At 43.3% G+C, this 14,652-nt stretch overlaps 1 protein-coding gene across 2 annotated transcripts in view; it reads right to left on the bottom strand.

Moving 5' to 3' along the window:
- Nucleotides 1-14,652, bottom strand: part of ATXN7L3 (ataxin 7 like 3) — a 131,002-nt gene that overhangs the window by 93,816 nt on the left and 22,534 nt on the right. The gene's annotated exons all lie outside the window — the stretch shown is intronic.

The following is a 14,652-nucleotide window of genomic DNA, read 5'->3' as shown; positions in this document are numbered from 1 at the left end:
TACAATCTTCTTGTGGAAAAAAATCAGACAGGCCATTACAAAGAGATTTACTCGGCGCATTAGGGCATGCCAGGGCAGGAGGATTGGAAAATTCTTTAACAATATTAAATAGCATTTTAGTTGAATTTTCTGCTGTCTTAATTTTTTCTATGAAATGATCCTTTATCATGGAGAGCTTAAATTTATGAAAGTTCTTCAAAGCCATTCTATAGAGGGCTTTGGCCGCCGGGTCGTAGGTCCGGCGCCAGGCACGCTCTAATTTTTTGCATCTGCTTTTTTCCTCCCGTAATTCCACGGCAAACCATGGAGCCGAAGGTTTAGATCTTAGGAAGGTAAGGTGCAGAAGCAGGGCGATTTGCTCAATGGCAGAAGAGAGATCCTTATTGAATTTAAGTGCATCCGCATTGAGGTCGCCCGAACATGATCCTATCTATTAACAAAGGTATATTCCAAGGCATTGTACGTGACCTTGTGCCATTTTCTACCCAATTCCCTGATATTAGATGGAAAATTAGGTGGTCGTTGCAAGGATAGTTCGAGCGGGGTCAGAAAGTGATCAGACCACGTCAGAGGAAGCGAGGGAAGCACTGTGAGGCCAGAGCAGTTAGAAAAAACAAGATCAAGGGTGTGGCCAGCTATATGTGTGGGTCCCCTAACCCACTGGGTCAAATTAAGGCCAAGCATGGTATCTAGGAGGATGTTGGCCCGCACACAAGCGCTCATGTCTACATGCAGGTTAAAGTCACCTAACACTGTGAAATGGGGATGTTTAAATGACAGATCCGCAATCGTGGTCAGCAGAGTGGTATAAAAGAGAGGAGCTGGGGAAAACAGTGTTAGAACTTGAGTCCATCCACAAATGTACAGGTGCACCCCGCATCTGCCGTAAATTGGAACAGGCATGGCTCCAACTTAAATGCCTTGATCTCGACAGAGAAGAATCTGCTATGCTCCGCCTTAAACACAAATTCCATGTTGGTTCTAACAAAGGGGGGGGGGGTCGAATGCTAGCTCACTGCTTACACAGCATTCAGCACGCCAACACAGTTAAAGCTATCCATACACGCTCTGGTTTGATAGCACACAACGCCCAAGATATAGCGGCAGAATTTCGGGCATTTTGCACCAATTTATACCCGAGAGATCACTTAGCTGCCCCATACCCACTACTCAACCTTCAGTCCGCTGCGATCAACCCACTGCCATCACTGGACTCAGACGCACATGCCCAACCCATCAGGATCGAGGAGGTGATTGTCGCAATCACAAGACTGAAGCCCTTGAAAGCACCGGGTTCCGGCGGCTATAGTGCTATCTTTTGCAAGACATTTTGCCCTGAACTAGCCCCCTTTCTAACCCGCCTTTTCAATTCCTACGCCGAGATCGGCTCACTGACCGAATCCATGCTGCAAGCTTCCACCTCTGTGATCCCGAAACCCGTGAAAGACCCTGAACAATGCAGCTCCTATCGCCCAATATCTCTGCTCAACGTAGACGCACAGCTGTTTGCGGGCATTCTGGCACTTCGCCCCAACCCCCTGATGCATGGCTTGGTCGACCCAGATCAGGCAGGGTTTATCCCCTCGCGTCAAGGTGGGGATAATACCAAGCTTGTGTGTCACCTTATTGACAAAGTCCATCGCTCTCGGAAAGAAGCATTCTTGCTGACAATAGACGTGGAAAAAGAGTTCAACAGGGTGCACTGGCCCTATCTGTTTGCGACCCTCAAGCACTTTGGGTTGGGAGGCCGGTTTTTGAACTGGATAAGCAGCATATACAGCGCGCCCAGTGCAGCGGTCCAGGTAAATGGGGTAAGTTCGGAGGGGTTCAGAGTCAAACGAGACACCAGGCAGGGCTGCCCACTTTCTCCACTTCTTTTTGCCCTATACACGGACCTCTTTACTCCGAGGCAGCGATATAACCCCAAGGCTGCGGGCCTGCAGGTTGTGGAAACCCCGGGTCACTAATACACCTACTGTGGAACTGCCTCAAGCTTACGGGATTTTAGGAGTTAGTGTTAAACGACAGACGGTGCTTACCAGACTAAGATCCCACGATTCCCAGTTTACATACTCCTGGGACTTCCCAACGCTCTCACCTACCTGCTCCGGTCCATCAGGGGGCAACAGATAGCCATGGCCCTTAATGCAGCCGACACAATTGTTGTGGCAAACAGGTGCTCGAATAAACTTCCAGAAGACAGACAATGGCTCCACCAACTTTGAACACCATTAGGCATGGAACGACTGTCAATGCCTGCTAGTGCAGATCCCTCAACCTATGCGAAAATATGGTCCCCATTTATCAATATCCTGTCTAAGGAATTCAGAGAACTGACCTGCCCGGCATACCTGTGTATCCTTAAATTAGTGCTGCCCGTGTAGGGAGAAGCCACGACACCACAGTGTTGTCCCCCTGAAGCATGATGGTCTACCTAGCATCTGCACACACTCGAACAGTCAGGATGGGAAGGCGAGAGGGTGGGGTCTCTTGTTTAATTCTGTAAGTTATTTTATGTTAATTTGTTTTCATCCTCCTTCACAAATGCTATGCCTCCACTGCATACAGCAAATCTTTAGCAGGATAATGCTTATTCCCCACAGGGTATATTGAACATTCTTAGTGTCTTTTGCCCCCAGGTTTGTCCCCTCAGGCGGCCAGCCCAACATGCTAATGCTTCAGGGACAGTTTGATACTCTACATCAGATTTATTCGGCCGGCCCAGATGGGGTTGTAGGTGACTTGCTGAGTGAATTATTTGCTTTATTCTTAGTCAATAAAGGTTAATCCTAAAAAGAATGCGCACTGGACTATTTTTTATTTTATTGCATAAAAGCAATGCTATTTTTGATCTCGCCTATAGACAGCTTTTAGCTGTTTGTTGTCAAACACCTACTGTGGACAATACTAATAGCTGAAGTTGGCTTCGGGTCAACCCACTGCTTACCACTGGTTGGCTTTCTTGTCAATATCATTTGCCTACATCGTATTTAATGTTTTTCCTTCCTTTTATTGGGTTGCGTCTCATCCCTGGAGCATAGTTTATCATCCTTTTTATTGGGTGACATGTATCCCTCCACGGTTCGAAGTCAAGGATTACTTTTCCTTTTCACTTCAGCACACCGTGGGAGTGAATATGGCTTCTTGCTATTCCACCACGTGTTGCCTCCCTCTTTGCATCCCCATCTTGCAAACTCAACCGTCCCTCTCTCCCACCCCCCAAGTTGCTTCAGCAGCTTATCGAAGTTTAACTTCTTCTCCCACCTTCTGCCTGCTCCACCAATAATCCTCCGCTCCTGGTCATATTTTTAGAGCTCAGCTGGGCTGTGGCTCACATTTTATAATTTTTTTATTTACTGGCCCGTTACCTTGGAACAGTAAATTAAAACAAAATGACTGTCACAACACATGCTTGTGTCAGCAAGCTAGAGCGCTGTAGCATCATTACGCATGCATGAGCGATGATGGATGCATGCGTTTGGCAGCACTTGAGTGCAATTGTCAAACCTATTAGAATTACATACACTTTGTTTTCTAAACTTCCAGTAGTGCGACTTTTGTTCAAACTTTTACCACAGCATGCTTCCATGAAAGAACTGGACAGAAATTACAATCTCTAGCAGAGGGTGGTGTGCAATACCCATGCACCCATTTATCCACCACCCACATGCATCTCAGGAAAGGCTTCTCTACTCCGTTCCTTTAAGACAACCAGATTTAGGCGGGAGAGATGTCATTTTAACATATGGGCGTGTTAACATACCTTATTAATTTTCAGCTAATAGTGCTTACATGGAATAGAGGCAACATAACCAGTCATATGTATGCATGTGCTAATTGATAAAATAATACTTTTCAGTATCTCACAGGTAGCAAAGAGTTGGCATTCAAATTATAGCTTTTCCTTTTGTCTATTGTGTCACTGGACAACTCTTTCAAATGCTGGTTTATTTCACTTTGTGTTTACGAGCAGTGAAGTATAACCTTCTCAGGATTTACAAACAATGTAAAACACAAACTCTAATATGCAACCTCACCAGTCCCCACCAAATCCCTTGCCCCCAGCACCTTGCATCACCAAGAACATTGTGAAGAGCACTCCACTCCCATTTCCAGTAGGGTACCAGTGCATTGTTCACAGTCTCCACAAAAGTTTGTTTTAACATTAAGCACTCCCTATGCACAAGAATTGGATGGAATATAGTGTGCACAGGGAAATTGTGACAAGTACCCAGTCGAGGGATGCAAATTTACCAAAATGCTGTGTATTAGTTTCCCCACTGCAATCGTTTGCAAAAATCTGGATCCATAGCCCATGTGAAAAGCTTTCTTATTTCATCCAATGAAGTGTAATCAGACGCTTGGCTGCTCCAAATAGATTATTCCAGAGTAGTTTAATGGAAGTTCATTTCCAGTTATAAAACCCCTTTTAATGTTTAGCAGCAATATAGATTTGATTTCTGGGCACACACCCTCCCATGATCAGATCGAGGTTATCAGGGGCCTACTTCCAGAAGGAAATAATCTCCTCACAATTCCACAAAATGTGCAAGAAAGTATCCCTCTTATCACCACATTCCCAGCAAATATCTGATGTCATGTGATACTTCCTTTTCCGCCTGATCCGGTTAGGAGTCAGATACCACCCCCTAAGTGGTATATATTCTGCCTCCCAGTGTTGGATGCTTCTAAAACCTCTATGTAGGATGTTCTACATGCGCTCCTATTTGTAGGAAAGGTACCCTTTTTGACATGGTCACCCCCACTCTTTACCTGCTATTTGATGTGATTTTGACTGGAAGAGCACTGAGTCCCTTCTAACCAGATCCCCAGTGCCAGATCTCCTTCCCAAAACTGTACGATTGTTTCCCCCATTTGCCAAAACCTTTAGCACTTTCTGTAAGTCACTAGTCAATGGTACCCCTGATCCCCAAGGGCTGCAGCAAAAGCTGTGCTACCCTAAGAGACCCCTTACCAAACGCATGTAAGACTGCCACTGGAGGCTGCGTATGTTTTTGCAGACAAAAGTGAAAACACGACATGACACATCCCTGTGTGCCATGTTGCCTTACACTGCATGTAGTATTTGTAAGGGACCCCTACAGTAGGCCTTACAGCCCTACGTTAGGGTGCCTTACATCACATGGGGCTTATCTGCAGGAGTAGATATGCCACAGTGCTGGTCAGTTCAATTACTGCCAGTGCAAGTGAACAGGGAACGCATTTTAAAATGTCCTGGGCACTGGTGAAAACACGTTCCCAAGTAACATGATGGCTTAACAGAAATTAGGGATGTTTGGTATCAAACATCTCGTATTATTAAATGCAGTGTTCGATTTATTAGTACATGCACCGAGAAGGCACCTTTGAAGTGCCCCCCGAAAACCTATTAGTCACTGATGTGTTGACTGACAGTTTTTTGCCAGCCTGCCACCACAGACAGGTTTCTGACCCCCAACGGTGAGGACCTTTGCTCTTAGGAGATCAGAAACAAAGCTTGCTTGGAAAGAGGATGTTCACACCCCCTCCCGCAGGATGGCCTGCTGATTAGCATTGCAAGGCATTTCTAAGAAGAAACCCCCTTTGAAATGAGAGTCCGGCTCCCCTCACAGGAGAGGAAACCGAGCTCTTTGGCACCTGAACAGGTGGGGAAATTAGCCAGTCAGGTAGGCATGCTTACCCCCAGGCTAGTACCAGCCCTAAGGTGGATTAACCTGAAGTGAACATGATTTTTCAGAGTTGGCCATCTTGGTGATGGCAAACTTAGGAACTGTGGTACAAGGTTATGCCCCCTGCACAGGAAGTGGTCAAATAAGGGGTGCAGTGACCCAGGGCTAGGTAACCATTGGCTACTGCCACACACTCCCCTAAATTCAGTATTATGGTAGAGCCCCTGGCACCAGAAAATCAGATCCTGCTGACCTGAAGAAGTATGTGAACAGTTGCAAAGAGCAGGAACAGAAGATCCAGAAGTCGACTTGGTGCAAACCCTGCCTGCTGACTTCAACAACTGCACCACAAGACAACTGGTCATGCAGTTGCTGTCTCTCCAAAGTTTGGGAGACCAGCCAGTCCTTTACTCGGAAAGCAAGAACTCCCATGGAGTATCAGAACTGCTCCCCTGCATCCTGCAGACAGCCAAAATTAGACGCCACCAAGCACCACTGCACCTGAGACCCCCAGCCAGAGTCAAAGTGGGTCAACGGTGTCAGCGTGGGCCCCAGCCTCTAAAGAGGCAGGGTCCACTGTGCTTTTACCCAGAGTGAACTCTCCAACGTCGCCTGCAGCCTCTCCATGCAAGCCCCCTCAACCGCGAGTGCTACCGGACGAAGAAACCAGACACCCCAAAGGCCCTCTGCACGCTGCCGCCCTGGTCAGAGGAGAAGAGGACCACCTGTGTCCCCACGTTCCTGTGTCCCAACATTACCAAACATCGCAATACTTGAACCCGGTTTTGATTCTACCAAACTGGCCTTCCAGTCCAGCCCTGGAGCCTCTTTTCCGGCAGACCAATCTTCATTGATTAAAACTGGGCGCCGGCGCGGTGTTGCACGCCAGCACCAAACAGCCCTAGTGCCACTGGTGGTGTCTTGCAGGTGCTACCTTGGACCTTACCCTACACTCTACTTAAGTCTCAGAGATTGGTCTCGTAAGTCGCTGTACTGTACCTGAACGCCGTACTTGTTTTTCCTCCCATATAATAACATTGAAGCTTCTGAGACTTGCAATGTGTCGACTTTTTAAATACAAAAGTATTTCCCTTGAAAAACGTACTTACCGGATTGAATGGATTCTGGTGCTAAAATGCATATAAAGATACATGCTATTTTTATAAATTGGTGTGGATCCACTTATGGAGCTGTGTGCATCATTTATTGACTGTTGTGTGTATTAAAGATGCCCAACACTCCTCTTTGATAAGCCTAAGGCTGCTCAACCACACTACCCCCTAGAAGAGCACGTTGGGATTGCTATATCAAGCCCCTGCCACTTATAAGGGAATACCTGGGCTCTTTGCACAACATGCCTCTTTTTAGTATATCATATAAAAAGCCAGCTTCATACAACACTCTTCCCAGCTAAATCCATTCCTAACTTTGAATTCCCATTGTGCCTGGAAAGCTCACTGGTTACGTGAAAGCCCATCAATTAGGAATTGACATTTTGTGGTAAACACGAGAAATTTTTCAAATGGAAGTAATGGTCTAATGGCGGTTTTGTTTTTTTGGGTTGGGTAACTCATTGCCTGATTTGGGTTATTGCATTGTCTATTTCAGAAATCTGAAATAATCTCTTCCAAGTCTATAAAAATCTTTATTTGTCCCTTCTTGAATGGATCCCTTAACATTAGACATTTCCCCTTCTGCTAGCCACCAAATCTCATTGTCCAGACAAAGGGAAATCCATGGTTAGAGTGGATGGGAGAGTAAAGCAATAGTCAGCCCATGTTTGGTTTGTTCAAACCCAAACCATTAGGTGCGTTTTAGTTATTTCTGAGGTGCAAAGCGATTTTGGTTGCACGTCTTATTTTTTTAACCACAGAATATCCCAGAGGTAATCACTTCCCAAAGCTCTTTCCATGACCTACCATTGTTTCTCAGAGTCCCTAGAGAAGGGGTTCTTAACAGTTTTGACGTCTGTGGGCCCCTGCTTGCTTATTACTGGAATCCGGGAAACCCTTCTGGCTCATTATTTGAATCTGGGGAACCCGGGCTAAGCAATTTTGAAGATTTGAACAGCAAAACATACAAAAATATGGGAACAGGCATTTATCAATCAAATACACAAATGATGAAATACTATTATTTAGTTCACACTTATAAAAATATATATATTTAATTTAAATAAGGTAGGAACTGTGGCAATAGATGTGAAATAGAAGACATACAAGGAAAAGTAAAATAGATCGGGAGATCAAGAACTCCCGGTCAGCACCACTAGGCTTTCTTAATAGCTGACCAACTGAGAAACAAAGCTAGACTCAAATAATGAGAACTACAACTCCTAAAACAAGAATAAATGCGTAATTTAAAGTGTCCGTAATGACAAAAGCAAATTTCAATGCCCAATTAATGGGTGCTTGGAGCCACGTACCTCTGAATTACAAGGAAAGAAAAAGGGGGCTGGACATTGTTATTCTCTAAGCTAAAACAGGTGTCAAATTCCAAAAAGGCAATTCTATCTAGTTTCAATCTATTTTTTAAAATTCTAATTTTACAGGTTTATCTTGGACATAGATGGACAGACAAACTAGGAGTGTACCACTAGGGACGGAGGGGTGAAATTAATAGTACTTCTGTTTTCTCACTGCAACCTCACTAGTACACCAGAGCACCCATCAAATCTGGCTGATACCTGAAGTAAAATCTACAGGCAATATTTAAGAGTATGAAAAAGGTTTCTTACCTGTAGAAGTTTAGCAACTTGAAGATTTTTCTAGATTTGCATGCTGTGCATCATTCCACAATTGAATGGTTAGTTCCTGAATTGTCTCCTGTATGCACTCTTTTTTTAAACTCTCTGGAAGGCTTTGACCATTTGGTGTCATGTCCATGCCCTTATGAACGGCAGACGTATGCCATAAAAGCTCTTCTGCATGATCACCATCTTCAGACTTTTTGCCTCTTGACGAGTCTTGTTTACTGCTGGTAATACATGAATGTCATTCTGACATTCAGTGTAGGAAGGGTTCACTCGGCTTGTGATCTCAGGTGTTGGGAAAAACTGATAGCTGTATAGCTTGGCCGACATAAAAATGTGAAATAACCCTTGACAAAAACTGTGATTTTGCCCTCATTACCGCAATTATTTACTGCAAGTATGGTTCTTGTGTTACGAGTGCTTGCAGTTTACTAACTCTATACAAGGAACTAATGGCAACCAGGAAGGTTCTCTTGAGTGTTAAGCCCTTGAGATCTGCCTTATTAATAGGTTCAGATGGAGGTTTCCTCAACTCTATTAGCACTATGTTTCGGCTCCACAGTGGTTTGGGTACCCTTTTTGCCCCTTGCAGTAATCTCTTGATTACCAACATGTAAAAGAGACTGGTTTCTACAATGCACCTTGTGCAGGCTCCTATGGATGAGGTGTACTTTTACTGAGACTTAAGAAAGGACCTCACCTAGCAGGTGAGTAAAGTACCTAGAAATAGTAGTGTTCTGTGTCCAACTTCCCTAAATTCTATCCAATTACACCTGTGTATGAACTTGTTCCATTTTGCGGTTTGGCATGTTCGTGTGGTAGCCGTTCCGTCTCCTATTCGGAAGTCCCAGGTGACCAGACTCTCGATCTGCAGGAGCCATGCCAGAACGCTCAGGGTGGCCGATTCAGGGTGACATGCCTAGCCCCTGTGCATTGACAAGTTTTGATGAGCTGGTAGTCTAGCCTATGCCATTTCCACTTAGATCAGAGAACCAGGTCTGTCTGGTAAACTGAGGAAAAAGGATTGGTGTCCTGGTTACTTCTGTGCAGGACCACTGTAATTATGGGACAGGGGAAAGCCAAATTATGTGGCAGGGCTGACTAAATTATGCTGAGCGAAAAGCCATATTGTGTGGCCTAATGCACACATTTTGTGATAGTATTACTTCATTATTTTGCTATTTTTTAGGTCGAGCCTGGGCAGCACACGCGCTGCTCTGCTAGGTATGCTGTATTCAGGTATGGACCTGAAGCTCCGCCCATCTTTTCAATTGGCTCCTGTAACTGTCCTTTCTAAATCTTTGCTTTTGATTCATGAATAGGCTTTATAGTCCCTATCTAAATAACATCTTGTCTGCATTTATACTATTATACAATTTTTACTTGTGTTACATGGTCTGTTTTATCTAGTCTGTGACCACTATTTTCTTCAATGTCTCTAGCTACTGTTGTAGGCACAACAGGCTCTCCCTAACCCATCCTGGTGCTGCGCTTTATCTTTTAAAAAATGCTCCCTGCACAGCATAGCACTTCTGCATGCGCTATGCTGCCCAACACATGCATTTTATTTGTAAAAGCGCTCTACACTGCGCTTTTACTTTAATGAAGGCCGCACACCTTTTTTTAGATGAGCCGCGTCTAAAGATAGGGGCATGGGCGATATTAAAGTCAAAGCACGGCATGGGGCGCTTTTACAAAAAAACATTTGTCTACTTGACAAACTAATGCTTTTTTTGTAAAGGCGTCCCACACCGCTCTCTCTTTAATGGCGGCCGCAAACCTTTCTTTAGCATTTGTAATGCAATAGGTCTTGCATTTGTGAGAGTGTAAGCTATTGGCATTGTAAAGGTCAATGTTTTTTATTTATGTTTTAAAAACCAAAACATAAATAAAAGGCATTGTCATTTATAAAGCCATAAGCTCAAACTCTCGTAAATGTCAGACCTTTGCATTGAAAATGCTTGTTACACTTGTTAACAGTCTGGCCATGGGTTGCACCTCATTAGTAGCATTTTAACGCTCAAAATCTAGTAATACGCAAGAAGAAGGTGACCAGTCGACCTTTGCAAGTGACCTTCCACTGTGCATCAACACATGTTGCTACATTTTTAGTAACTTTTGAACCGTTTGAGCTAAAAACAAAGGGCATTGTCTGTTAAAATCTGCAGATTACACACCAGATGAAGTGTTACGTGACAAATGCCTTAAATCCATAACTATGTGAAAAAAGCTGCAGCTGCACAATCACATAATTCTGCTTATCTGTCTAACGCCAGTTGTATCAGCTGGACTGTGTAAAAAGAAGAATAAGCACATATTCCAGACCAGTCTATTGAAAGGGGATTCTGCAGTGACCACAATGTCGATCCTGGAGTCAAAGTTTCGCGATTTTGTGTTTTCCTCTGTTACAAAAAGATCCATCAGAAATTTGCCCCACTCCTAAAAAAAATCCTCTCTCCGCAATTTGTTGTTTCATTTGCTGGTCTGCCATGCCTTATTAGACTACAAGAGCAACCCATTAAAACCTGGGCATGAAGTCAGATTTTGGCAATAATGGTTCTCATTGGGATCATTTAACGGATAACCAATTGGGAGGCTATACAACCTCAAGCAAAGTGGCATTTATTGCATGAGGTTTTTAGCCTCCCATATGTTGTTTCTTTGAAGGATACCAATGCGAAGCACTGTTGCCAAAATGTGTCTGCCTGGACACTTTTGCGTTTGAACCCCTGGTAGGTGTATGTCCACAAGCCTTATTCTTCTCTGAACAGCCCATTTTCACATGACCTGAGCTAGCGGGAATAATGTGTGCAACCGGCGAATGATGCACAGCATGTGGATCCACTACCATCCATGCTGCTAAAGCGTATTTGCAATGTTAAGGACAATTTAATTCTATGCATTTCTGGAAAACCCATCTTCACTGCACCGACTACTCTAAAAATATTTAACATAAGTTTTAGACACAACAAGCATCCGCCATAAAGACCTACTAAGGTATTCCTAAAAACATTCTGGAAGTAAATCCTACAGCTTTTTTTGTGACAGCAGCATACCTTATGCGGAAATATTACAATTTGCCTACAAATCTGTGGATCCAATATTCATGTTTTCACACGCAGAATGGGATGAAACTGCACATTAGGGGCACATATTTGTCAACATCTATTATGAAAATGCGCATTTGCATCTCCAATAATCATAAAATAGCATAATTCAAGGAAAATTGAACTCGCCTGCTTAAAAAACGAAATTATGTGAGCAGCACCACTACGCCTTCTAATCGCAGATTAACATTTGTTATTGGAAAGTAGCATAACCTTTAGTATGCAAACAGTGGACCTCTGTGGAGAAGCTCAACAGGTTGGAGGATGGGCTTTCACTCCAGTGGAGAGCAGTATTCGTACTACCAGAAAGGAGAATAACTCCATCCCGTGTACATGTAAGTGATTTATGAATGCCAGAGCGTGCAGCAGGAGGAGAAAACTGTTAGAAGAGGAACACATCAACAGAGGGTTCTATGAATCTAGGGAGAGGTACCCATCTGGAACATTAGAACTACCTCATTTCAACCAAAAGTGACATGGGTGTTAGCAGGGAGACAAGGAGGCAACCATGCAATTGGGCAACTGGTACTTAAAAGGTAACCTATCAAATCAGGGCTAGGTGGCCCCCGTGACATTTAACCCAGCCTAACCAAAGGAGTATTGCCTCCTATGGCCCACTGTGCTCGTACAAGCACCGATAGTTGAACATTCAACTTAACTGCTTCTACGATCCAGTTACCATCATCTATGTAACAGTTTAAAGTGGCTACAAAATTTAGGGCAATCTCTGGTGCGGATATGACATTTCTCCCATTTCATTCTATTCCACACAGACCACTGCATTCCTGTCAGGAGCAAGTAAATGCCGACGTTCTTTAATATCATGCTATAGATCCAGTGGCAGGTGTGCAAAATGGCAGCTAGGCATGAAAAGTGTTGAAAAGATCCACAATAAAACACATTCAACAGTTGGATGACACCCATCCTGGAGATTGAAAAATATCTAGCACTTTTCCCAGAGGGTGAATTTACAAACCCAGAGCATGTCTGCTGGGTGATCGTAACCGGCCACTCAACTACACTGTCCATGCAAAGGGTAGTTAGATAAAGAAATATCAGAACACAAAACAGCAAGAGGACCTACTCAAATGTTGGGAAGATGCAGATAAAAAAAGGCACACTTTAATACCACCAACATGTTAGGACGAACAAGCAAAATGGACACAACCCCCAAAGAAAGCGCTGCTGTCAAATAAAGAATGCTATTGCTACACCTAACAGCCTTTTAAAAGGAATAGAATGAACATTCAACAAAGATTATACTAGCATAATAGACAAGACTTAAATCTGTTGCAGACACAGGTGGGGATTCAATATCCTGGGTAAAGAGTTAATCCTAATGACAATGCCATCCAGAACAAGGTTTAAAAGAAGACTCAAATCTTTTTTCAGACCACTTATTTCTCGTCTGATTTCGCTCTCCAGTAGAGCCAGCCTTATGTCACTTGTGCGTTAAGCACTTTACAGACTGGCTACCTCCAACGAAATATCATTGAGGAATAAGTAAAGCCACGGATGGACAGGCTCAAGAACACCTTATACATGCAGCACAGGGAAACAGCATACATTCATGTTAAACTAGCTGCATGAAGCTACTGCGCTAGTCAAGGTAAGTTTGTAAAGCCACAAATAATGGATAGTGGAAATCTCATAACAGAAGAATGTGTTTCATGCATGGTCGTTTGGCTAAATTAATACTCCAAAAAGAAATGTGATAACAAGTGCTGTATAAAAAGAACGCAATAATCCCTGGTAAAAAGTTGTACAATGTCACCATCCAAGGCAGGCAAACATTTGCTTAAGATTCCAAAGCCAATTTGAAAATTTTTATTTATTTGTACTAAAATGCTTATTCAGATAAAGAATAATTTCTTTGGATCTCTTTCAAAAAAAATCTTGCAACTTCTGGTGCAGAAATTGCCTCATTTGAAATGTATACAGTGCTACCATAATCGTATCTAAGAGCTAGTGTAAATTGAGCTGGATTCAACGAGCTAGAATTACTAGTATGCCTGTTCAAACAGGCAGGTTTTAAAGCCACTCTTGAAGTTTATCCAGAAGGGGTCGGCTTGCAGATGGTCCGGAAATGAATTCCAGAGCCTAGGCTTACATGCAGAAAAGCAGGACAACTCCTGATCTGGCTTCACAAATTTGAGGGATTTAAAAAAAAAATGGCCACCAATGCACCTCAATGGCCTAGCAGTGAGAAATATTATCTACCATTCCTTGATGAAACTGGTGGGGATGCCAAAGAGATTTTATGTTACGTTTACCCTTAAAGTAATAAAAATCATGATCGGATTTTCCCAGGTAAGTTTCAGAATAACATATTTTTGTGGTTGGTACATCATGCACGTTTCAAAATTATCTCCCAGTCCTCTATTTTTTTACATATTTGAAAACACTTTTATCTGCTCTCTGATAAATACTTTCGGATCATATATGGGGCTCAAAGCAAACTGCTTTTAGATGGAGGACCGACAAGTTAGATTTGGAAATACTACAACGAGGCATATACCATGGGGGATATCTCTCCCTAACCTATGCAAAAATTACTGTGCTTCATAATTAATATTTATTGAGAACTGTATATATCATACTACATGACCCATCTATGATGGCAGATTAACGGGCGTGGGTCAGAGAGGACATGATGGGACACGGTCTTCAGAGAACGCACCTAGTGTATGGACACAGGAGCAATTACGGTGGTCACATTTTGGCAACACATTAAATGCAAGATTGGACAGAAAGGATTGCTTACTTTAGAGACACTGTCAGTGGTCTCAGAAATGCAGACTTTTGAGCGATTACAGAAATGGGACTTAAATGGCATATCCAAATTATGAGACATGTGGGAGGGACCCACAGTCAATAAACTTCAGGAGGAATATGATCTTCCAGACTCCCAGAGATCTACCAAATAGTACATACACATAAACAATCTTCCCCCATTACACAAACACTAGATTGCCCAAGACTATGGAATCCTGGTAAATATTATGCAGAAACAATACTCCACAAAGAAATGGGAACAAGATATTGCAACACTAGAAGAAGAAGACTGGACAGAGCCCTGTATATACACTCACACAAAGCCCCCACTATACTCAAGAGCAACTGC

The sequence above is a fragment of the Lissotriton vulgaris genome, chromosome 5 (genome assembly GCF_964263255.1).
Source record: "Lissotriton vulgaris chromosome 5, aLisVul1.2, whole genome shotgun sequence".
NCBI classification, from domain to species: Eukaryota; Metazoa; Chordata; class Amphibia; order Caudata; family Salamandridae; genus Lissotriton; species Lissotriton vulgaris.
The sequence above is the reverse complement of the archived record's forward strand: the minus strand, read 5'-3'. Positions and strand labels throughout refer to the sequence as shown.